The sequence below is a fragment of the Budorcas taxicolor genome, chromosome 3 (assembly GCF_023091745.1).
Source record: "Budorcas taxicolor isolate Tak-1 chromosome 3, Takin1.1, whole genome shotgun sequence".
Lineage (NCBI taxonomy): Eukaryota > Metazoa > Chordata > Mammalia > Artiodactyla > Bovidae > Budorcas > Budorcas taxicolor.
In genome coordinates this window covers 8,085,158-8,108,530 of record NC_068912.1, presented here as the reverse complement: position 1 = coordinate 8,108,530, position 23,373 = coordinate 8,085,158, and the positions used below count along the sequence as shown (strand labels likewise).

Genomic DNA, 23,373 nt, shown 5'->3' with positions numbered 1-23,373 from the left:
TACTTCTCCACTGATCTCCAGTAGCATATTGGGCACCTGCCAACCTGGGGAGGTCTTTCATCTTTCAGTGTCAGGACACTGTCTTTTCATACTGTCCATGGGGTTCTCAAGGTACAAATACTGAAGTGGTTTGCCATTCCCTTCTCCAGTGGATCACATTTTGTCAGAACTTTCCATCATAATCCGTCCGTCTTGGGTGGCCCAATATGGCATGGCTCATAGTTTCGTTGAGTTAGACAAGGCTCTGGTTCATGTGATCACATTGGTTAGTTTTCTGTGCTTGTGGTTTTCAGTCTGTCTGGCCTCTGATGGAGAAGAATAAGAAGCTTATGGAAGCTTCCTGATGGGAGAGACTGACTGAGTTAGAAATTGGGTCTTGTTCTGATGTGCAGGGCCATGCTCAGTAAATCTTTAATCCAATGTTCTGTTGATGGGCGGGGCTATGTTCCCTCCCTGTTAGTTCAGTTCAGTAGCTCAGTCATGTCTGATTCTTTGTGACCCCATGAACTGCAGCACACCAGGCCTCCCTGTCCATCACCAACTCCCAGAGTTCACCAAACTCATGTCAATCGAGTAGGTGATGCCATCCAGCCATCTCATCCTCTGTCGTCCCCTACTCCTCCTGCCCCCAGTCCCTCCCAGCGTCAGAGTCTTTTCCAATGAGTCAACTCTTTGCATGAGGTGGCCAAAGTATTGGAGTTTCAGCTGTTGTTTACCTGGGGCCAAACTATGATGGAGGTAATGAAGATAATGGCGACCTCCTTCAAAGGTCCCATGTATGCACTGCTACACTCAGTGCCCCCAGCCCTGCAGCAGGCCAGTGCCAACCCATGCCTCTGCCAAAGACTCCTGGACACTTACCAGCAAGTCTGGATCAGTCTCTTCTGGGGTCATTGCTCCTTTCTCCTGGGTCCTGGTGTGCATAAAGTTCTGTTTGTGCCCAGTCTGTTTCCCAGTCCTGTGTAAAGTCTGGCAGCTCTGTGGTGGGGTTAATGGCATCCTCCTCCAAGAGGGCTTATGCCATACCCAGGTCTGCTGCACCCAGAGCCCCTGCCCCTGCGTCAGTCTACTGCTGACCCGTACCTCCACAGGAGACACTCAAACACAATTCGTAGTCTCAGTATCTGTGGGATCTCTGGGTCCTGAAGCAAGGCGAAGTCTAATAGAGTTTTGCCAAGAGAATGCACTGGTCATAGCAAATACCCTCTACCAACAACACAAGAGAAAACTCTACACATGGACTTCACCAGATGGTCAATACCGAAATCAGATTGATTATATTCTTTGCAGCCAAAGATGGAGAAGTTCTATACAGTCAGCAAAAACAAGACTGTTAGCTGATTGTGGCACAGACCATGAACTCCTTATTGCCAAATTCAGAGTAAAATTGAAGTACGGAAAACCACTAGACCATTCAGGTATGACCTAAATCAAATCCCTTACGATTATACAGTGGAAGTGACCAATAGACTCAAGGGATTAGATCTGATAGACTGCCTGAAGAACTATGGACAGAGAGGTTCATGACATTGTACAGGAGGCAGGCTTCAAGACCATCCCCATGGAAAAGAAATGCAAAAAGAAAAAACAGTTGTCTGAGGAGGCCTTACAAATAGCTGTGAATACAAGAGAAGTGAAAGGCAGAGGAGAAAAGGAAAGATATACCCATTTGAATGTAGAGTTCCAAAGAACAGCAAGAGGGATAAGAAAGCCTTCCTCAGCCATCAATGCAAAGATATAGAGGAAAACAACAGAATGGGAAAGGCTAGAGATCTCTTCAAGAAAATTAGAGAACCAAGGGAACATTTCATGCAAAGATGGGCTCGATAAAGAACAGAAATGGTATGGACCTAACAGAAGCAGAAGATATTAAGAAGAGGTGGCAAGAATACACAGAAGAACCATACAAAAAAGATCTTCATGACCCAGATAATCACAATGGTGTGATCACCAACCTAGAGCCAGACATCCTGGAATGAAGTCAAGTGGGCCTTAGGAAGCATCACTGTGAACAAAGCTAGCAGAGGTGATGGGATTCCAGTTGAGCCATTTCAGATCCTAAGATGATGCTGTGAAAGTGCTGCACTCAGTATGCCAGCAAATTTGGAAAACTCGGCAGTGGCCACAGGACTGGAAAAGGTCAATTTTCATTCCAATCCCAAAGAAAGGCAATGCCAATCAATGCTCAAACTGCCACATAATTGCACTCACATCACACGCTCATAAAGTAATACTCAAAATTTTCCAAGCCAGGCTTCAGCGGTACATGAACTGAGAACTTCCAGATGTTCAAGCTGGATTTAGAGAAGGCAGAGGAACCAGAGATCAAACTGCCAACATCCGTTGGATCATCGAAAAAGCAAGAGAGTTCCAGGAAAATATCTACTGCTTTTGACTATGTCAAAGGCTTTGACTGTGTGGACTACAACAAACTGTGGAAAATTGTTCAAGAGATGGGAATACCAGACCACCTGACATGCCTCTTGAGAAATCTGTATGCAGGCCAGGAAGCAACAGTTAGAACTGGACATGGAACAACAGATTGGTTCCAAATAGGAAAAGCAGTACATCAAGGCTATATATTATCACCCTGCTTATTTAATTTCTATGCAGAGTACATCATGAGAAACGCTGGGCTGGTTGAAGCACCAGCTGGAATCAAGATTGCTGGGAAAAATATCAATAACCATAAATATGCAGATGACACCACTCTTATGGCAGAAAGTGAAGAAGAGCTAAAGAACCTCTTGATGAAAGTGAAGGAGGAGAGTGAAAAAGTTGGCTTAAAGCTAAACATTCAGAAAACTAAGATTATGACATCTTTTCCCATCACTTCATGGCAAATAGATGGGGAAACACTGGAAACAGTGACAGACTTTATTTTTTAGGATTCCAAAATCACTGCAGATGGTGATTGCAGCCATGAAATTAAAAGATGCTTACTCCTTGGAAGAAAAGTTGTGACCAACCTCAACAACATATTAAAAAGCAGACATTACTTTGCCAACAAAGGTCTGTGTAGTCAAAGCTATGGTTTTTCCAGCAGTCATGTGTGGATTTGAGAGTTGGGCTATAAAGAAAGCTGAACACCGAAGAATTGATGCTTTTGAACTGTGGTGTTAGAGAAGACTCTTGAGAGTCCCTTGGACTGCAAGGAGAACCAGCCAGTCCATCCTAAAGGAAATCGGTCCTGAATATTCATTGGAAGGACTGATGCTAAAGCTGAAACTCCAGTACTTTGGCCACCTGATGTGAAGAACTGACTCATTTGAAAAGACCCTGATGCTGGTGAAGATTCAAGGCACAAGGAGAAAGGGACGCCAGAGGATAAGGTAATTGGATGACATCACTGACTCATTGGACTGAATTTGAGTAAATCCGGGAGTTGGTGATGCCCAGGGAGACCTGGCATGCTGCAGTCCATGGGGTCGCAAAGAGTCGGACAGGACTGAGTGACCGAACTGAAGTGAACTGATTATACTTTACAGACTCATTTCACATATATAATCTTAGTTCCATGCATATAATAAAGTATTCCTAGTTTTACTTTACACATGGAAATATTGAGGCACAGAGAGGTTAAGTAGCTTGTCTAAGGACAGAAAAAATGGTATGCAGTAGAAATAGCAATAATTGAGGTGTTCTAAGTTAATACAATGATTTTTTTATTTCTTTACATTCTGGTGCTGCATTTTAGATATATATGCAGAATATTTAAGTAGCAAAATTACTCTGTTCCTCCAAAGCCAAGTATGTTTTTTTTGCCAAATCTGCTGGCCAGTTTTGCTAGAGTTATTATATAACAATTAAAATATTTTGTGTGTTAATTACCTGACTGTAGCTTAAGTGCTTTATTAGGTTACACTTTCATAATAGTAAAAAATAACTTAATGGTCTGAAAGATTACAGTATCACTTCAGATTTGAAACCTAGGGAATAGAATAAGTAGACTTTGAGAGTTTCTGGTTTCTTTTTAAAACAGTTGAGGGAAAAAAAAAAATCTTTGCTGTGTCTTGAAAAGGAAGTACTTTAGCCAAAATAGACAATATTTTAATGATTGGTACTCTAGAACTTCTCATAGAGAAGAGTGGGTTTTGTGTCTGTGTAAATGCATTTTATAATGGATTCTGTATATGGCATGTCAGATTCTTGAGATGAGAAACTTTTGATCTCAAGCTCCTTGTTAAATATGAGTTAGTGTTGTATGGTTTTAGGGGATTTAGTCATTTGTTCCTTGGCTCTGTAACAGATTCCTAGCTAACATTAAAAAAGTTTCTGTTATTTGGACTTTTCAGTTATAAACTGTAATATAACTTGTTTTATGTTTGAAAAATGACTGTTCAATGGTCTCTATAACTAGACTTGTAAGTAGAATAGTCATGAACACAAAGAACTTATAACTCATGATTTCAAGTCTTCAAAATTTTCAGGATGATGGGCAAGTCCATCTGAGTCAGGATAATTTTCCAACTTTTTGTTATTCATGTGTTATATTTAGTAATCTTTATTTTATGATGTTTTTTCACATGCATTTGTTTAAGCTCTTTTTATAGATTGCAAGCTTTCTCTGGGCAGGAATAAAGTTATTCCTCTGGTCTTTTTACGAAGTCTGTTGCAATGCACTGCAGACAATGTAAAGCAAGTCCTAAATAAATGTTAGGTCTCAAACTGCTATTTATTTGTGCCTTTTTGCCTTATTTTTTATGTCCTATTGTTCAAAAGATTACTAGAGATGAGGTTTCCAGAAACAAATAAGGAAATTTTTCTCAGTGAATGTTTAAAATTACTTTTATTATTTGAGTAACTGTGGAAAAAATTTTAAAATATATAGTCTACTTTGACGTGGATAGATTTTTAGCTGTAGAATAGAATGACTTCTAAAGTTGCCCCTATTCTTCAGGTGGGATTTGATAATTGATAAAGTTTGGATAGTTTCCTTCTCATCAAACTTCAAATTTTTCATAATGGAGTAAGAAAACATTTCCTGAAAGCAAAACTGCATTTTAAGAAAAAATATTTCTTCACATCATGAATATGTGAGGGAAGATGTTTTTTAAATAACTCATAGATGCAGCCTTTAGTGACTTGCATTCTAACCCCAATTCTGCCGCTTACTATTTGATTTTGGACAAATCACTCATCTCTCCTCATTTCAGTTTCCTGATCTGTAAAATGATTAAGTTAGAGTAGGTTTGCATTTTCCTTCTAACTCTAGAAATCTGAAATCTGTAGTCTTCTATTTGTGTGTGTAGGTATTTGTGTTTCTGTGTGTCAACACTGTTCTTTTAAAGATCTATAGTATTGTGTTAAAAACTCTTTAAAGTTACTAGAGTGACTCAGTCTGTTGGAGTTTGAACATTTTAAAGGTTTTGAAAAACAACCATAACAAAAACAAAATGTCAAATTACAAGATAGACCCATAAGTTAATGAGTTTGATTTTCTAATTGCTAGTGACCTTATAATTTATCTAATAATGGTTTTATAGTGCTTATAATATGCCAGTCTTTAATCCTGAGGTAGGTACAATTATTATTTTCACTTTGCAGATGAGGAGCCTGAGGCACAGAGAGGTTGATTGATTTGTCCAGTGTGACATAGTTTGGAGGTGACTGAACCAACATTTAATTTACGGAGTCTGATTCCAGAATCTGTGTTTCCAGCCACTTCCTAATATTGCCTTTCTAGAACTTTTAAGTCCAAGTGCCTTATCTTTCAGAATATTCAGCTTGGATTTTAATTCAAGATTTTAATTCCACTGATTCATCTGTTCAAAACATAGTTTGAATGCTTCTGGTTCATTTTCTAAAGAACAAGACCAAAGATAAAGCCCTGTGGAAAAGCAGAACCCATGCTCTGAAGAGTAATATTGTAGGAGAAACAGAGCTGCCAGGGAAATACAGGGGAAATGATTAGCGATATAGAAGAAGGATTGGAACAGTACTACAGATGAAGGGGGGAAATCCATTTTAAAATATGGAGATTAAGGAAGAAGAATTCAGAAAGGAGATGGTCAGCAGTATTGGGTGTTGCAGAACTCACTGAGAATGAGATGAGGACAGCCCATTTGGCCTGTATAAACATGGAAATAATTGGTGACTTGAAGAGTATAGTTATGGTAGAGTAATCAGGATGGAATCCAGATTAGAGGCTGAGGGAGATTGTGAAGGAAATAAAATGGTGGGCTTGGTAAACTTGGCACTAAAAGGAAGGAGAAATAGCCTGGATACAGGTACAGGGAAGAGAACTAAGGTGTGTGTTTGTGTATGTGTGTGTGTGTGTGTGCACGCGCATGTGTGCACATGTGTATGTTTAAGGATAGGAGGGATATCAAGTAAAGAGAGATTTGTTGTTGTTCAATTGCTAAGTCATGTCCGACTCTTTGTGGCCCCACGGACTACAGCACGCCAGGCTCCTCTGTCTTTCACTATCTCCTAGAATAGTCACAGAGAGACTGTTATGGTTAATTTATATACATATAAATATAAGAATGGAGTGCATATTTTATTTTTGACAGATGTTTTAAAGGAAAATAAACATGTCAGTGTTTGTTCCTCATCTGTATTAATGTGTTTCTATTTAACTCAGAACATGGAGGAAGTTAAAGAAAAATTTTTGATTTGCAGTAGGACTACAAAAAATAAAAGGAAAAGTGGAATTAAAACCAGATTTCTACAAAATAAAATCATATTTGAAGTATTCCTTGAGACATCAAAAGTCTTCTAAATCTTAAACAGGGAGCTGGTTTTTAATAATGGTAAAATGTTTTTAAAATTTAAAGGAGATAGAACTATTTCTAATTTAACTAATACATAGATGGTCTTCAAGTTTTTCCTCAAAAAGTTGGAAAACTAGCAAAGTAGACTGTTAAATCATTTTATGCTTAAACAGAATTTGATGCTAGCTTTATGATGATGTCATAAAACTTAATTATGAAGGAAGCAGTTATTATAGTTAGGAAAAGTTGTTGATTCACAATCTGACTCAGGAGTAAGGTCTGAAATGCTGTCCTTCCCTCCCCCATATGTGGTGATTTCTTCATTTTGGACTATGATTTGTTTAACTTTGACACCATCAACAAATCTGAACACTGACATGTAGTTGGTTTTTCTTGAAAGATCCTAAGGTTTTGATGAATGAATGAATGAATTGAAGTCGCGTAGTCGTGCCCGACTCTTTGCGACCCCATGGACTGTAGCTTACCGGGCTTCTCAGTCCATGGGATTTTCCAGGCAAGAGTACTGGAGTGGGGTGCCATTTCTTTCTCCAGGGGATCTTCCCAACCCAGGGATCGAACCTAGGTCTCCCGCATTGGAGGCAGACGCTTACCCACTGAGCCACCAGGGAAGCTTGTAGTATTTATTTCAAGACATTGATGCTAATCTGTAGAGAGTCTGTTATGGTTGGGCTTTGAGGAGTTTTCCAGTTCCTAGTATAGAATCACAGTGGAAACCAGCAGGATAGATGATTAGCTGAGACCAGAGTGTGGTGTACGTCTAACTAAATAATTATGCAACTGTTGGCTTAATGTCTGATTCCCTTGTCAGGCCTTAAGCACCTGAGGGCAAGAACCATCTCCGTCTTAGTTAGCATGCTATCCATAGTATCCAGCCTAGTATCAGGCATAGAGCAGGTATTCAGTAAATATTGAATGAATGAACAAACTGGATATCAAATCCATTAGTTTGATGCATGGATTCTAAATTAGTTTATAACATCACCATAATGTGAGAAACAATTTGTGATAGACCAGCTTCTTGATTACTTTTATCGGGGCCTTGTAGGTCTCATGGTAAATCTAGAAATCAGTCTTTGAAAATTAGTAAATTTAAGTGCATTTTATACTGCATAGGGACTATAACCAATATTTTATAATAATTTTAAATGGAATATAATTTATGACAATATTAAATGACTGTGTTGTACACTTGAAACTAATATAATACTGTAAATCAACTGTTCAATAAAGAAAAAACATGCTTCAAGAAAAACTTGTCAATCAAGTCTTCCATAGCCTATATTTTAAATAATTTATATAGTCATCTATGTCCGATTATAATACACCTAGAAGTAAATCTTGAAAATAAAATATATCATACAGAATAAGCAAGCCTCTGTTAAAGTTTTATAGCTGTTTTTCTTCTCATTCTGTTATTGAATAGAAAGTCAATAACTTTTATTCTGTTGAGTATGAATCTGCCTTGGAGGGGGTGTTTACGTTAAAGTTCCTTAAAGAGACTTGCGTTCTTCCTGTTAAATGTGCTTTGAGTTAGTAGCGTTTGGATATCTATTCTTATGGAGGTACAAGCAGTATAAAGAGAATGATACATAGTCAATTTTTCCTTGGCTTTGGAATGAAAAAACATCCAACTCAGAATTTTGCAGGCAGACATTTATCTCATCAAATATTTATCCACTCATTTCCTATATATTTGACTCTGATCTTCAGGCTCCTATTTTCCCTGAAAAATCAGGCCTCAGACTGAACTGAGTGATAAGAAAGTGGAGGTCCTTGACTGATATAGATCAGAGGTTCTCAAACTTTTCACTTTCAGGAGTCCTTTATATTTTCCTAAAAAAATTTAAAAGAAACATTAGTGAGAAGAGTGCCATGGTTTTATATTTTTATGAATCTCTTTAATATCTGGCTTAGTAGAAGTCAGCTGGATTTTCATATGTGCTTCTGCATTAATCATTTCGTTTCGGCTGAAATATATGAAGAAAACCTGACCTCAGACAGATAATGTAGTTGGATATGGAAGAAATATTTTCAAAGCCTTTGCAGATAATTGTGGGTATTCTTCTTTGATGCCATACCAAAATTCAACCAGAGATAGTTTCTTCAAGGGTACTTTAAGTGTAGAAGCCAAATCTAAGAACTATTAGCACTTTGATGTGTTAAAATCCATTGGTTTTACCTTGCCCTTTGAATGGATCTCTTCTCCATGCATGATTTTGTAACGTCACACATTGGCCATTTGGAAAAATTTGGCTCATTGAAATATACAGATCTTCCAAATGTTGACACATTTTATCATACCATATTTTAAAAATCATGCTGTTTAATGCCACCACAAGTCTCATCAGAGAAGTCTTTAAGTATTGTCGTTGTTCAGTCACTCAGGTGTGTCTGATTCTTTTCGACCACATGGACTGTAACACACCAGTTTCTTCTGTCCATGGGATTTTCCAGGCAAGGATACTGGAGTGGGTTGCCGTTTCCTCCTCCAGGGGATCTTCCTGACCCAGGGACCAAACCTGCATCTCCTGCACTGGCAGTGAATTCTTTACCACTGAGCCACCCAGGAAGCCCCAGTAGTACTAACTCTTAGCATCCAATAAACACCCTTATAAAGAAAGAGAGTCTTTAAATATTAGGAAGCTATTAAGTTCATGGTAGCAGATGCAAGTTTTTCAAAATTCTATTTTTTGCTAGAAGGCTCATTTCATCACTGTCAAAATATTGTCAGTTGTTTTCCTTGAAGTGGCAACTTCGTTTAACTCATTTGTCTATCAAATACCCAAGTCAAAATAACTATTTGTCTGTCTGACATCCTTTTAAATAAAACTGATATTACATTAAAAAGTTGCTAGGGAGTTCCCTGGTGGCCTAATGGTTCGGATTCTGGGCTTTCACTCCCGTGACCCAGGCTCAATCCCTGGTTGGGAAACAAATCTGACAAGCCATGTGGCACAGCCAAAAAAGAAATTTTTTTCTGCATTTTCTTTTTTATAAAAATTAATTTATTTTAATTAGAGGCTAATTACTTTACAGTATTGTGGTGGTTTCTGCCATACATTGACATGAATAAGCCATGGATGTACATGTGTTCCCCATCGTGACCCTCCCACCTACCTCCCTCCCCTGTCCCTCAGGGTCATCCCAGTGCACCAGCCTTGAGCACCCTGTTTCATGCATCGAACCTGGACTGGCAATCTATTTCAAATATGATAATATACATGTTTCAATGCTATTCTCTCAAATCATCCCACCCTCACCTTCTCCCACAAAGTCCAAAAGCCTGTTCTTTACATCTGTGTCTCTTTTGCTGTCTTGCATATAGGGTCATCGTTACCATCTTTCTAAATTCCATATATATGTGTTAGTATATTGTATTGGTGTTTTTCTTTCTGACTTACTTCACTCTGTATAATAGGCTGCAGTTTCATCCACCTCATTAGAACTGATTCAAGTGTATTCTTTTTAATGGCTGAGTAATATTCCATTGTGTATATGTACCACAGCTTTCTTATCCATTCATCTGCTGATGGACATCTGAGTTGCTTCTATGTCCTGGCTATTGTAAGCAGTGCTGCGATGAACATTTGGGTACACATGTCTCTTTCAATTCTGGTTTCCTCAGTGGGATTGCTGCATCGTATGGCAGTTCTATTTCCAGTTTTTTAAGGAATCTCCACACTGTTCTCCATAGTGGCTGTACTAGTTTGCATTCCAGGACAAATGAGATTCAAACCCATTATTCAAAATATTAAAATATTCAACATGGAATATTTTAGCATTGCTTCTGTTTGTTGCCAGACATTTTCATAACAAATTTTTGTTGCTGATTATTTGGTGCTCATACTGAATGAGTGTAAATGAAATATCAAGTGTGTAGTTTCTTTCATTTGTTGAGCAGAACAATTCTGCAGTAGAAATATTAATTCAGTCTTCATATTTGCAGCTAATCTTTAATTTGATGGGTTATTATATGACTAGAAAGTAGCAGTGCCATAATTTCTTTTATTGACTTTTCATCCAGCAGGCACTGAGCGGGGTCAACTATCCACAGCAGTTTTAGTCTCTCAGGTATTGATTGTATGCACTTCTTGAGTCAATGCGTTATAAATTTACCATGTAAGATACTTCAGTGGCCCTTAAACTTTACATGATTGGTCTTAGAATAACCTTAAGTTATGGGTTTAAACCTTTACTATGTTGAGTTATATTCCCTCTATACATACTTTGGGGAGCATTTTTATCATGAGTAGATGTTGAATTTTCTCAAATGCTTTTTGTATGTCTGTTGAGATGATCATGTGATTTTTATCCTTCCTTTTGTTAATGCAGTGTAACACATTGATTTCCAAATGTTGAACCATCCTTGTGACCCTGGAATAAGTCCCACTTTATCATGATGTCTGATCTTTTCTACGTTTTTTTTTTTAATTTGTTTTGCTAATATTCTCTTGAGAATTTTTGCATCTAAACTCATCAAAGAGTATGGGCCTATAATTTTCTTTTTTTGTAGTGTCTTGGTGCTCAGTTTTGGTGTGAGGCTGGCCTCATAGAATGAAGCTTTATTTGAGATATTATAAGAAAGCCAGGACTTCCCAGGTGGCTCAGACAGTAAAGTGTCTGCCTACAATTCTGTGAAGACCTACAAGACCTGTTAGAACTAACACCCAGAAAAGATGTCCTTTTCATTATAGGGAACTGGAATGCAGAAGTAGGAAGTCAAGAAACACCTCGGGTAACAGGCAAATTTGGCCTTGGGATACGGAATGAAGCAGGGCAAAGGCTAATAGAGTTTGGCCAAGAGAACGCACTGGTCGTAGCAAACACCCTCTTCCAACAACACAAAGACTCTACACATGGACATCACCAGATGGTCAACACTGAAATCAGATTGATTATATTCTTTGCAGCCAAAGATGGAGAAGCTCTATCAGTTCAATTCAGTCGCTCAGTCATGTCCGACTCTGCGACCCCATGAATCACAGCACAGCAGGCCTCCCTGTCCATTACCAACTCCCAGAGTTCACTCAGACTCATGTCCATTGAGTCAGTGATGCCATCCAGCCATCTCATCCTCTGTCGTCCCCTTCTCCTCCTGCCCCCAATCCCTCCCAGCATCAGAGTCTTTTCCAATGAGTCAACTCTTCGCATGAGGTGGCCAAAGTACTGGAGTTTCAGCTTTAGCATCATTCCTTCCAAAGAAATCCCAGGGCTGATCTCTTTCAGAATGGACTGGTTGGATCTCCTTGCAGTCCAAGGGACTCTCAAGAGTCTTCTCCAACACCACAGTTCAAAAGCATCAATTGTTCGGCGCTCAGCCTTCTTCACAGTCCAACTCTCACATCCATACATGACCAGAGGAAAAACCATAGCCTTGACTAGATGGACCTTTGTTGGAAAAGTAATGTCTCTGCTTTTGAATATGCTATCTATGTTCGTCATAACTTTCCTTCCAAGGAGTAAGTGTCTTTTAATTTCATGGCAGCAGTCACCATCTGCAGTGATTTTGGAGTCCCCCCAAAATAAAGTCTGACACTGTTTCCACTGTTTCCCCATCTATTTCCCATAAAGTGATGGGACCGGATGCCATGATCTTTGTTTTCTGAATGTTGAGCTTTAAGCCAACTTTTCCACTCTCCACTTTCACTTTCATCAAGAAGCTTTTTAGTTCCTCTTCACTTTCTGCCATAAGGGTGGTGTCATCTGCATATCTGAGGTTATTGATATTTCTTCCGCCAGTCTTGATTCCAGCTTGTGCTTCTTCCAGCCTAGCGTTTCTCATGATGTACTCTGCATATAGGTTAAATAAGCAGGGTGACAATATACAGCCTTGACGTACTTCTTTTCCTCTTTGGAACCAGTCTGTTGTTCCATGTCCAGTTCTAACAGTTGCTTCCTGACCTGCATATAGATTTCTCAAGAGGCATGTCAGGTGGTCTGGTATTCCCATCTCTTTCAGAATTTTCCATAGTTTATTGTGATCCACACAGTCAAAAGCTTTGGCAGAGTCAATAAAGCAGAAATAGATGTTTTTCTAGAACTCTCTTGCTTTTTCAATGATCCAGCAGATGTTGGCAATTTGATCTCTGGTTCCTCTGCCTTTTCTAAATTAAATAAAAACTCTTTTTCTTCATGTCCAATAGCTTTTAATAAAAGAATTAAAGCCAAGCTTAAAAGGGTATATGCTTAGTCACTGAGTCATGTCCAACTCTTTGCGACCCTATAGACTGTAGTTTGCCAGGCTTCTCTGTCCATGGGGATTCTCCAAGCAAGAATATTGGAGTGGGTTACCATGCCCTCCTCCAAGGGATCTTCCTGACCGAGGGATAGAACCCAGGTCTCCCACATTGTGGGCGGATTCTCTACCACATTGCAGATGGATTCTTTACCCTCTGAGCCACCTGGGAAGCCCAAGAATACAGGAGTGGATAGCCTATCCCTCCTAAAGAGGATCTTCCCTTCCAAGGAATCACAGCGGGTCTCCTGTGTTGCAGGCAGATTCTTTATCAGCTGAGCTATACTAGGCTATTTTCTTTTGTTATCCTTAAAACTTTCTTGTCCATTTTGGTGAAACTTCTTAAAACAGTATCCTGTGATTGAACTCCTTCAACCTCAAGTTTCCTGTCTTTCTACTTAGCCAATGAAATGTTATTTATATACTCTTTTGGAAACATAACATATACTGTAGGTAATTATAGCAAAAGTATAATGGGTAGCAGAAGATATTGCCAAACCAAGGTTCTAGAGACCAGATGAAATAAACACATAACATGTGCCAATACAGATCTCAGTGCTAGGAAATACACAGAAAAGTAAGTGAAAGAGGAGCTAAAAATAAAGTTTAAAAAGAACTGTCTACTACTTTGTGTCTAATCTGCTATGTTTTTCTCCCTTTTTTTAGTAAAAAAATACCTATAGCATTTGACCTTAGAATTATTCTTTTAAAAATACATGTATTATGAATGTGAATATGTGTATGTATGTGCATACACATGCACCTACAGATATTTTAGGCGTTGGCTTAAAGAGTAGAAAAATAACAGAGGGTATAGATAGTTTATCCTGTACCACTGTGCAGCCTTATTCAGAAATAAGAAAAAAAGTTTACAATCAGCTATGAGTCATCATAATTTTTAGTATAATAGAGAAAATAACTTTGGAGGTGCTGAGACAGCCTTTTTTTTTTTGTAGGAAATCATGTAGCATGGGCTTTAGAGTCAAATGTATTTGGATTTCAACCAGCATTGTTCTCTTGCTTACAAACTCAAAAGATTTCAGGGAAATACTTTTCAGAGCCTCAGTATCTCTAATACAGTAATATTAATAATACTCTGTTTTTAGGCTAAGAAATTTTATATAAAAAATCAGGTACTAGAATACTACTTAACATATAGTAGGTGTTCAGTATATGTCTGTTTCTCTGTCATCAGGGGACTGACCTTTGAAGCCTGTGACTACAGTTTGAAGAACCTATAAATGGATAGGACAAGGGGAGAGAGTTTGTTTTTCATTAGATGTAGCACAGTCATCCATGATCCCGTACCACCCCCAACTCCAAAAAATGAATAAAGATTCATTTTTTGCCATTATCATTCAGCAACAGACATAAAATTAACAAAATGGAAAGAGTGTGAAATCTGCAAGATTTTACAATAGTGACTTTTATATTACTATCCATTATCTAATTAGGTTTTTTGAAGGCTTTATTTAGATAATTTAGACCTACGTTTTATCCCTTTTGGGGGTAAAGGGAATTATAATTTGAAAGGAAGAGCTCTTCCAAACAGAAAGATAGCTAGAATCTCCCTCAGTTGTCTATAATTTCTTACAGTAGTCTTTTAAAAAGTGATTTCAGAGTGATTTCGTAAGTTAATTCTATTTCAATATTTATTTCCTGTGATGCCTGCAGAAACTAGATACTTAGATTACATACAGAAAACGAAGTAATAGAAGACACCAGGTTTTCTGCTGTTTTTAGGATTTATTCAAATTGACTGTGTCACTTTCATTTTGATGATTTTAGTAACATCAGCTGATAATTGAAAAGAAACTGTCATCTTTAATCTGACCTTTCCATACTGATATCAGATAGGAACCATATGCCTGGTATGGATGTGATAGGTCATCCAAAAGATGTAGTGAATATTACATATTTATAGCTTAAAACTAGTCTTGTTTTCCTATAAATTTTAACAGCACACATAAAATCATATGTAGTTTTTGAAACAGTTAACGTCAGCATAGGTTTAGTATTAATAGACATTACTGCGCAAGGTTCTAATTCTGTTATTCATTTTTAGATGAAACCTGTTACCTGACATTTTTATATATAATGGAAGCTCATAGGTTTTAAAAAGATATAGCTATTTATTTATTTGGCTGCACTGGGTCTTAGTTGCAGCATGTAGGGTCTTTAGTTACAGCATGCCAACTCATAGTTGCGGCATGTGGAATCAGTTCCCGGACTAGGGATCAAACATGGGCCCCCTGAATTGGGAGCTCAGAGTTTTAGTCACTGGACCACCAGGGAAGTCCACCATAGGCTATTAAGTAGATCAATAATTAATGATAAAATAATTTGAATTCAGATTATAAATAGTTCAAGTCTATTCTGATGAAACAACTTAAGACTGAGGCTTTGGGGTCAGCTTTTTAGCTATGAAGTTTATCTTGCTTATTTTTTAGTAAAATAAGTATATGTATTACTTACCATACAAAAAGAAGTGATCAACCTAATTTCTGTGCATATATGATTGCTAAATTTTTTGAAAACTATTATCCTCCTAGGATTATTTTACCAACTTTGTGTTCAGGTTACATTTAGGAAAGCATAGTATCTCCTTAAGCAGAGTACTTATTAGAACCAAAATAAGTCCAAATTCAATTTTTTTTATCTGTATTTTTTTTTAACTTTACTGCAATTTGGTGTAGTTGACCCAAGTTGAAAATAGAAAGCTAAGGAGTTATATTTTCCGTCTATCAAAATATGAATCTTTTCATCTTGGAAAAAACATATATTTTAAGAAGGTAAATGGAAGTGATAAATACCAAGATCCAATTTTTTCAAAAACAAGTAGTGCCTCTTTTGTCTTTAAGAGAAAACATAAATATGAGAGATCGTCATAATACGTTTTTTCTTCAGATATTTAAGGATTGCTTTTATTGTTCAAAAAACTTTATTCATACTAAGTTACGACTATTTGAATAATTACCTTACTTTCATAATTTAAAAGTTTTTCCAAATGCAGTTATCCTCAAAGAGTTATTTAAATCAACAGATTTAAACAACTTTACTGTCATTCATCCAACAAAATATTTATTGAGTAGCCATTATGTTCCAAGCTGTTCTCACTGCAAAGAATCCAATAAACAAAACAAAACAAAAAAGCTCTTGATTTTATGTTCTAGACGTTGGAAACAACAGATAGATAAATATGTAATAGAATTTCAGTTTGTGATAAGGGCTAAGAAGGAAAATCAAAGTGAGAGGACAGAGTAATTTTAAATGAACATAAAAAAAGTACATTTTTTCAGGTTGAAGCATATACATTCTTTGGTTTGGTTTTTGAAATGTACATTTGAATATTTCTGCTGGTGAAAATTATTTACAGAAATTAGAAACTCATCATACATATTTTATATACTAATCAAAAGATTTAGCCCCAACTAGTGAGTTTAGCATTTATAAATGGAAGTGTCTGTGGAAGAATAAAATCTTGAGTTAACCACTACTTTACTTTTAGCAGTAAAGTCTGCAGCTCATGAAATTTGTAATTCTGGAGTGGTTTCAGCTTGCACCAGCCCCTGGGGAGTCTGTTGATACAGCACCGAGTTACAGATTATTATTCAGCTGTAGAAGTTTTATGCTTGGGCATTTTCTTATATCTTCCTCTCTGAGTCAGTGAAATCTTGTATATTTGCCAAATAAAACAAATCCCATACTAATAAGAAGCTATAAGTAAACAGTAGGAGCACGAGTCAGAGCCAGCACCACCCGCATTCCTTGTGTGTGTACCTCTCTAGTACTCCCGATGTGTTAATTTTGCACAAACACGTTGTGATGCATAACTACTGTTCTAAAGAACCAACTCCAGTCATTTATGTAAGAGCTCCTTTTTAGAACTAAGCAATACTGTGATTGGTAGAATTCTGGCATATTACCAAAGTCAAAAGCCGAATGTAAAACTCTGCATGCTGTTGATGGGAGAAAAAAGAAATATATTTCCTACTTTCCCTATAAGTCCCTAAAGAGTTCAGCCCAGAAGACCACTATTAGATCTCTAAAATGGATTTTTATATGACGTAGGATAGTTCAGCAATTTTTCAGGGGAAAAAGAAAAAATAAGTTGCTTGAGAATCTCATCTCTTTTGCTAGTTAGGTCCTGTGTGATAAATTTTATTCTACTTCCTTCATTATTTAGTAAATACTCATTGAACACTTATTGTTACCTGGCACACTGCTACTAAAGGACATACAGAAATCAAAGAACTAAAATGCTTATCCTCAAAGAACTTATGGTGAAGAAAAGTGACATGTAAATCCAAACTTACAATACTGTGATAGGGACCATAAAAGAGATATATGCAGAGTACTTTAAGATACAAATAAAATGACTACTATTCATGAAGAATTTATTGTTCTAGATGCTTTATATGTTATTTAATTTAATCCTTTCAACAGCTTTATGAGGTAGATCTTATACTATTTAACCTGTGCCAGAAGCAATAATTTCATCTAACAAGGAAGCAGGTGGCATCAGGAAAAGTTACTGAGTTGATTATAGCAAGATGAATAAGAGAGAGTGAGAGAAAAATGATGCGTGTGGCATTTTACACAGAGAAAGGTGAATATGTAAAACCATAGGACATGTTATTGGAATGTAGAGTTGGTTTTGGGAAATAAAAGATGGCAGGAAATAGGTCATGAAGGAACTTGTAGGGTATTCTTAAAGAATTTGAGAGAAATCTGATCAAAAACACATTTCAGAAAGATAACTCTGGAATTGTTCGCATAGGCATTAGAAGAGGATTTTTACTTTTAAAGGAAGAAATTCTCTGCCAGCATTGACTTATGTTTATTAAGTACATATAAACATAAAACTCAAAACATCCCCTACTTTAGTTTACAAGTACTAAACCAAAATAATATAATTCTATTATATAATATAAATATATAAATTAAATATAAATATTACAAAAATAAAGTTCAAATCAACAACATGAATTTATGTCATAGACTATGTTCTTGTGTAAGTCACTCCTGATAAGTGAAGTACTGACTTTCATGGTGCTTTTAATTTTTAATTAAACATTTCCATATTATTAATTCCAATTAATAATTCCAATTAATTCTCCCACAGATTTTCTCTATTTGAGCTACTAAGAAAACCTTTTGCTCTGTTGGATTAACAGTTATTTGGGAGAAGGGAAAAAAGGATAATCATACCTCATAGGCTCCTTTCTCAGAAGGAAATGGCAACCTACTCCATTATTCCTGCCTGGGAAATCCCATGGACAGAGGAGCCTGGTGGGCTACAGTCCATGGGGTTGCAAGAGTCGGACACAACTTAGCAACTAAACCAACACCACTTAATAGGCTCCTCTCTCGTCAATTAAGGTTGATATACTTGGTACCATCATAATCATGAAAATGTAATTGCTGGGCCCCAGATCACATGGCAGTTATAATATGATCCAGAATATGCTTACATCAATTAATTTATCATCAAAATGAAGACACACAAATAATTATAGGGAACCAGTGGGCTTCAGTTTGAAAAATACTGAACTAGAAGATTAATTGTTCATCCAGTACATTATTTTTTTAAATTAATTTCTTTTGGGCTGCACTGGGTCCTCGTTGCTGCATGCAGGCTTTCTGTAGTTGCAGTGAGCGAGGCCTGCTCCTTGTTGTGGTGCACGGGCTTCTCGTTGCAGTGGCTTCTCGTTGTGGAGCACAAGCCTCAGTAGTTGCAGCACACAGGCTCAGTGGTTGCAGCTCGCAGGCCCTAGAACGTGGGCTCATTAGTTTGGTACATGGGGTTACTTGCTTCGCAGCATGTGGAATCAATCCTTCTGGACCAGGGATCCAACGCATGTCCCCTGCATTGGCAGGCATATTCTCATCCTTTGTACCACCAGGGAAGTCCTCCAGTACATTATTGATCCCGGCATTTGTAAACAAGGAAACTCTCAGTGACTTGAATGGAGAGTCACTGGCCATAGCATCTTAAAAAGTCAAGAATCTAGGACCCGAAAATCAGTGGATTTTTGTTAAAATCAGTGATTTTTAAGGACCCTTGAAAGTAGACATCACTGTTTCCAAACTATCCCAGTTATGTAATTTGTAAGATAAAAATAATGTGAACTTGCTAAAGACACAGCTTTTGCAAGAAGGGGTTCTATTTAGAAACACAGTTTTCAGCCAAGGTAGCCAATAAACCTTTGTGCTTGCTTCACCTATGCCCTCTGTGATATGGACTCTAAATACTGATGATCTGAGAAATTCAAGCCATTAAAAAAAGCTACTTATATTCAACTGTGTAGTACAATTAGTCATCACTGCTAAATAATAAGACAGTGAATGAGAAAATTTACTTGTTCTGTTTGTCTAGAATACACAGTTCTACTCCAAAGAGTAAAGAGAGATTTTGGACTGTTGATAGACCCTCCCTCCTTCAATACTAGCTAACATTTATTGAACAATTACTATATTCCAGGCCCTCTGCTAAACTCTTTACATGTATTAACTAATTTAATCCCCAAAATAATTTCATAGATATTATTATAGATGAAGAAAATGAAGCACAGAGAGGTTAGATAACTTAGCCAGAGTCACAATAAGTAGCAAAGCTTAAGATCTGAACATGACTAACTTCCAACTTTAACCACAATGCTGTATTGCCAACTTGACTTGCCTGGTGGCTCAGACAGTAAAAAATCTGCCTGAAATGCAGGAGACCCAGGTTTGGTCCCTGGGTTGGGAAGATCCCCTGAAGAAGGGCATGGCAACCCATTCCAGTATTCTTGCCTGGAGAATTCCATGGGCAGAGAAGCCTGGCAGGTGATAGAATAGTCCACAGGGTCACAAAGAGACACGACTGAGTGACTTAACACATTCAATTTCTTTCACTTCATTTAAAGCCATGTTAGATGTGGAGACTTGATTCTGATAAAAAGGCACTGCAGACCGTTTATTTCTGTACCTTTACTTATAGCAGTCTAGGAAGACGAATGAAGGAAGAGGACATGATATATTTCCCAGGCCTAGAAATTGCTCACTTGGGGGTTTTCACAGGTGGTAAATGAAACCATTTGGTCTAGATAACGTAAGATCCATTGCAACCCAGATTTGAAGAATTTTATGAAGGCATAAATACTACCACCCACCAGAGTCTTAAGATTATCTAGATATAGCCCCACTGATGATATTTCTTCTAACTTTCATAGACAGAAATCAGTGGAGGAAAAAAAAAGCTTATTTTAGAAGATTAAATTCCAATCCATATCTCAAGCTTACAGGTGTCTCCAATAGTTGATACAACAACGGTTGTTTAGTTTTGTAAGTGGAACTTATACTTAGCACCACAGAATCCTATCTTCACAGGGCAGTTTCAGATTTGGAAGATATTTAAAGGACAAATCAATGCATAGATCTGTTGGTATTCCTAAAAGACGAGTGGGGTGTCTGTTATTGGCATCAGTTCATGATGAAGCCTACTGGGGTGTGGAGAAAGGAGAAACTGAACTGAATGAGACAACACTCTATACAGGTGTCCCTAGCCTTCCTCCACCTGTTAGCACTCAGTGTTAATTTCATGGGTCAAATCAAGGCATGCAAGTGTATTAAATAATCTTTAAAACTGACCGCTGATGGTTGATGGCAGAAGAAAAATTAGGAGCTATTGCTTTCCTACCAACTGCTACTTTCATTAACAAGACCAGAAAACATTACAAATAAATAAAATTCTTACATCACATCAGAAAAAACAGCAGGTGAATCCCCCAAAGGATTTTCTATTTTACCATTAGACAAGTAAAGAAAATAATTTCACATAAATGGCTACATTAATCACTTATAAACAGAAAGAAACTTCTCTCCTTTTTTAAAACAGCAACTGGAAGAGAGGGGATATATGTATGGCTGATTCACTTTGCTGTACAGCAGAAACTGACACAGCAGTGTAAAGCAACTATGCTTCAGTTAAAACAAAAAGCAGCTAGAAATGTTTTCTCTTCGAAAACAGAATAACCATTTGTTAAACCATATATATTAATACCTTTGAGAATGTTATTGGTACAAAAAGGAATTTCCATGCTGGCCCTAATGTAATCTTTTATAGCCAAAGCTATGAAAAAAATCAACATTTTGGAAATTGTGGTCATGTTTCAAAATCTGCTTTTTCTTTTCTGTTTGACATCTCTGTCTAAATTCTCATAACTTGAATGTAAATATGTATATGTAAAAAATGTATGTATATCTAAATCACCTCTTTCTGCTGCTGCTGCTAAGTCGCTTCAGTCATGTCCGACTCTATGCAACCCCATAGACAGCATCTCACCAGGCTCCCCCGTCCCTGGGATTCTCCAGGCAAGAACACTGGAGTGGATTGCCATTTCCTTCTCCAATGCATGAAAGTGAAAAGTTAAAATGAAGTCGCTCAGTCGTGTCCGACTCTTAGTGACCCCATAGGAGTGGTTTAATATAAGTATAAATAGAAATTATTTAGCTAAGCCAAAAAACTTGCATAATATTGAATTCTGCTTTTTTTCATCTCGCCATATCTAAAAGTATCACCATGTTAATTTTACTAAGACTTTCTTGATGCTTCTCTTCAACCACATCACCACCCCCAATGAGGTATTTTTTTTCCATTTGGATTATAGTATCTTAGCGTCTTACATATGTAGTTGAAGCTGTGATGAGCTCCCCAGATCCCTCCTCAGAACTTAAGTTTTTATTTCCCAACTGCAAGAAGGCCTGCCTCCAAAGAGCCCTCTTCAGAACTGCCTTGACCCCATCTCAGGATAACTCTGAAGGGCATCTCCCAGTTCCCCATGGGGTCCTTCAAGGCTCTGAGATTGCATTGACGTCCCACTTCTCCCAGTTCTGTCTCTTCCTTTCCATAGGTGTTTATCTTAAGAACACTCCCTAATAAACTTCCATTAAGCAACTTCTCTGCTTACTGGGGACCCAACCTGTAACAACATGTTTGTCTTGTTGATATTTTCCTTTTGGTTCTAGATTTTCTGAAGTTCTAGTTAGCTAAAATCTTACTATGTCAAGATCATTTCCATCAGGCATGTATTGAGCACCTGTAAAGGAAATGAATTAAAACTTGGCTTCTGTCCTGAAGGAGTTTACAGCCTGACTGAAGTGACAATTACATTTGAAACTATACTATAGCATCTTTAGAATAATCCTTAAAAACAAAACAAAACCCTAAACTTCAATAATTTTAGAATAAAAGTGAGTGGCATGGATTTTACTCTGTGGGTTGCAAAGAACAAAAGGTAAATATTTCAGGGAAAGGAAAATGAATATAAATAAATAGGGTGAAAGTTTAGAAGGCATAAAGAATTTGTCTTTATGATTCCAGAAACCTTTAAGGAAAAGGTAGTTTTTTCACTTTTTATTTTGAATTAAGTTGAAACTTACAGAGAATTTATAAGACTAATACTGATCTCTCATACAATCTATACAGAGTCATCAATTTTTATCATTTCTCCACATGCTTCAGCATTCTCATTCTCTATACACATGCACACACTGACAAACATACACACTCTTTTTCTGAACCATCTGAGAATAGGTAAAATACATCATACCACTTTATCCCTTAATACTGTAGTGTGTAATTACTAAAAACAAGGATATTAACCTTGGTAAGCACCACACACTTACTGAATTCAGGAAATCTGTTACTTTAATCTATAGTCTAGATTTAACTGTAATTATTCACCAAAATGAATTTTTAGAAAAGTTCTGTAACTTAACATTTGCTATTTAAACTAAAAATTATATAAAGTAAGCCATAGAAGATCTCAGAAATTTTCTAACTTGATTAAAAATATAATAGTGAACTCGCTTCTGACTTTTTATGTATGCTTAGTTGTTCAGTCCTGTCCGACTCTTTGCGACCCCGTGGGCTGTAGCCCACCAGGCTCCTTTGCCCGTGGGGCTTCTCCAGGCAAGAAAACTGGAGTGGGTTGCCGTGCCCTCTAACAGGCGATCCTCCCAACCCAGGGATCGAACCCGCATCTTCCCCAGTGCGGGCAGATTCTTTACCAACTGAGTCACCAGGGAAGCCCTCTGACTTTCTAAGGGGAAAGCATGGATAGTCTCAGATTACCTGTAAAGATGTGATTTAAGGCTCTTCAGAAGTGAGCCTATTGGAGAAGGAAATGGCAACCCACTCCAGTATTCTTGCCTGGAGAATCCCAGGGATGGGGGACCCTGGTGGGCTGCCGTCTATGGGGTCGCACAGAGTCGGACACAACTGAAGTGATTTAGCAGCAGCAGCAGAAGTGAGCCTTGCTCTTGGGAGCCCATTTTGTGAGGTGACTTTCAAAAGAGATCGTGTATTCTGGATCTAAGGACGGTGGATTTCCTTGACCTCCGTCTTCACAGCTTAAG

At 37.5% G+C, this 23,373-nt stretch overlaps 1 protein-coding gene across 1 annotated transcript in view; it reads left to right on the top strand.

Moving 5' to 3' along the window:
* The window catches only part of ATF6 (activating transcription factor 6), a 239,137-nt gene that overhangs the window by 121,448 nt on the left and 94,316 nt on the right, over window positions 1–23,373 (top strand). The gene's annotated exons all lie outside the window — the stretch shown is intronic.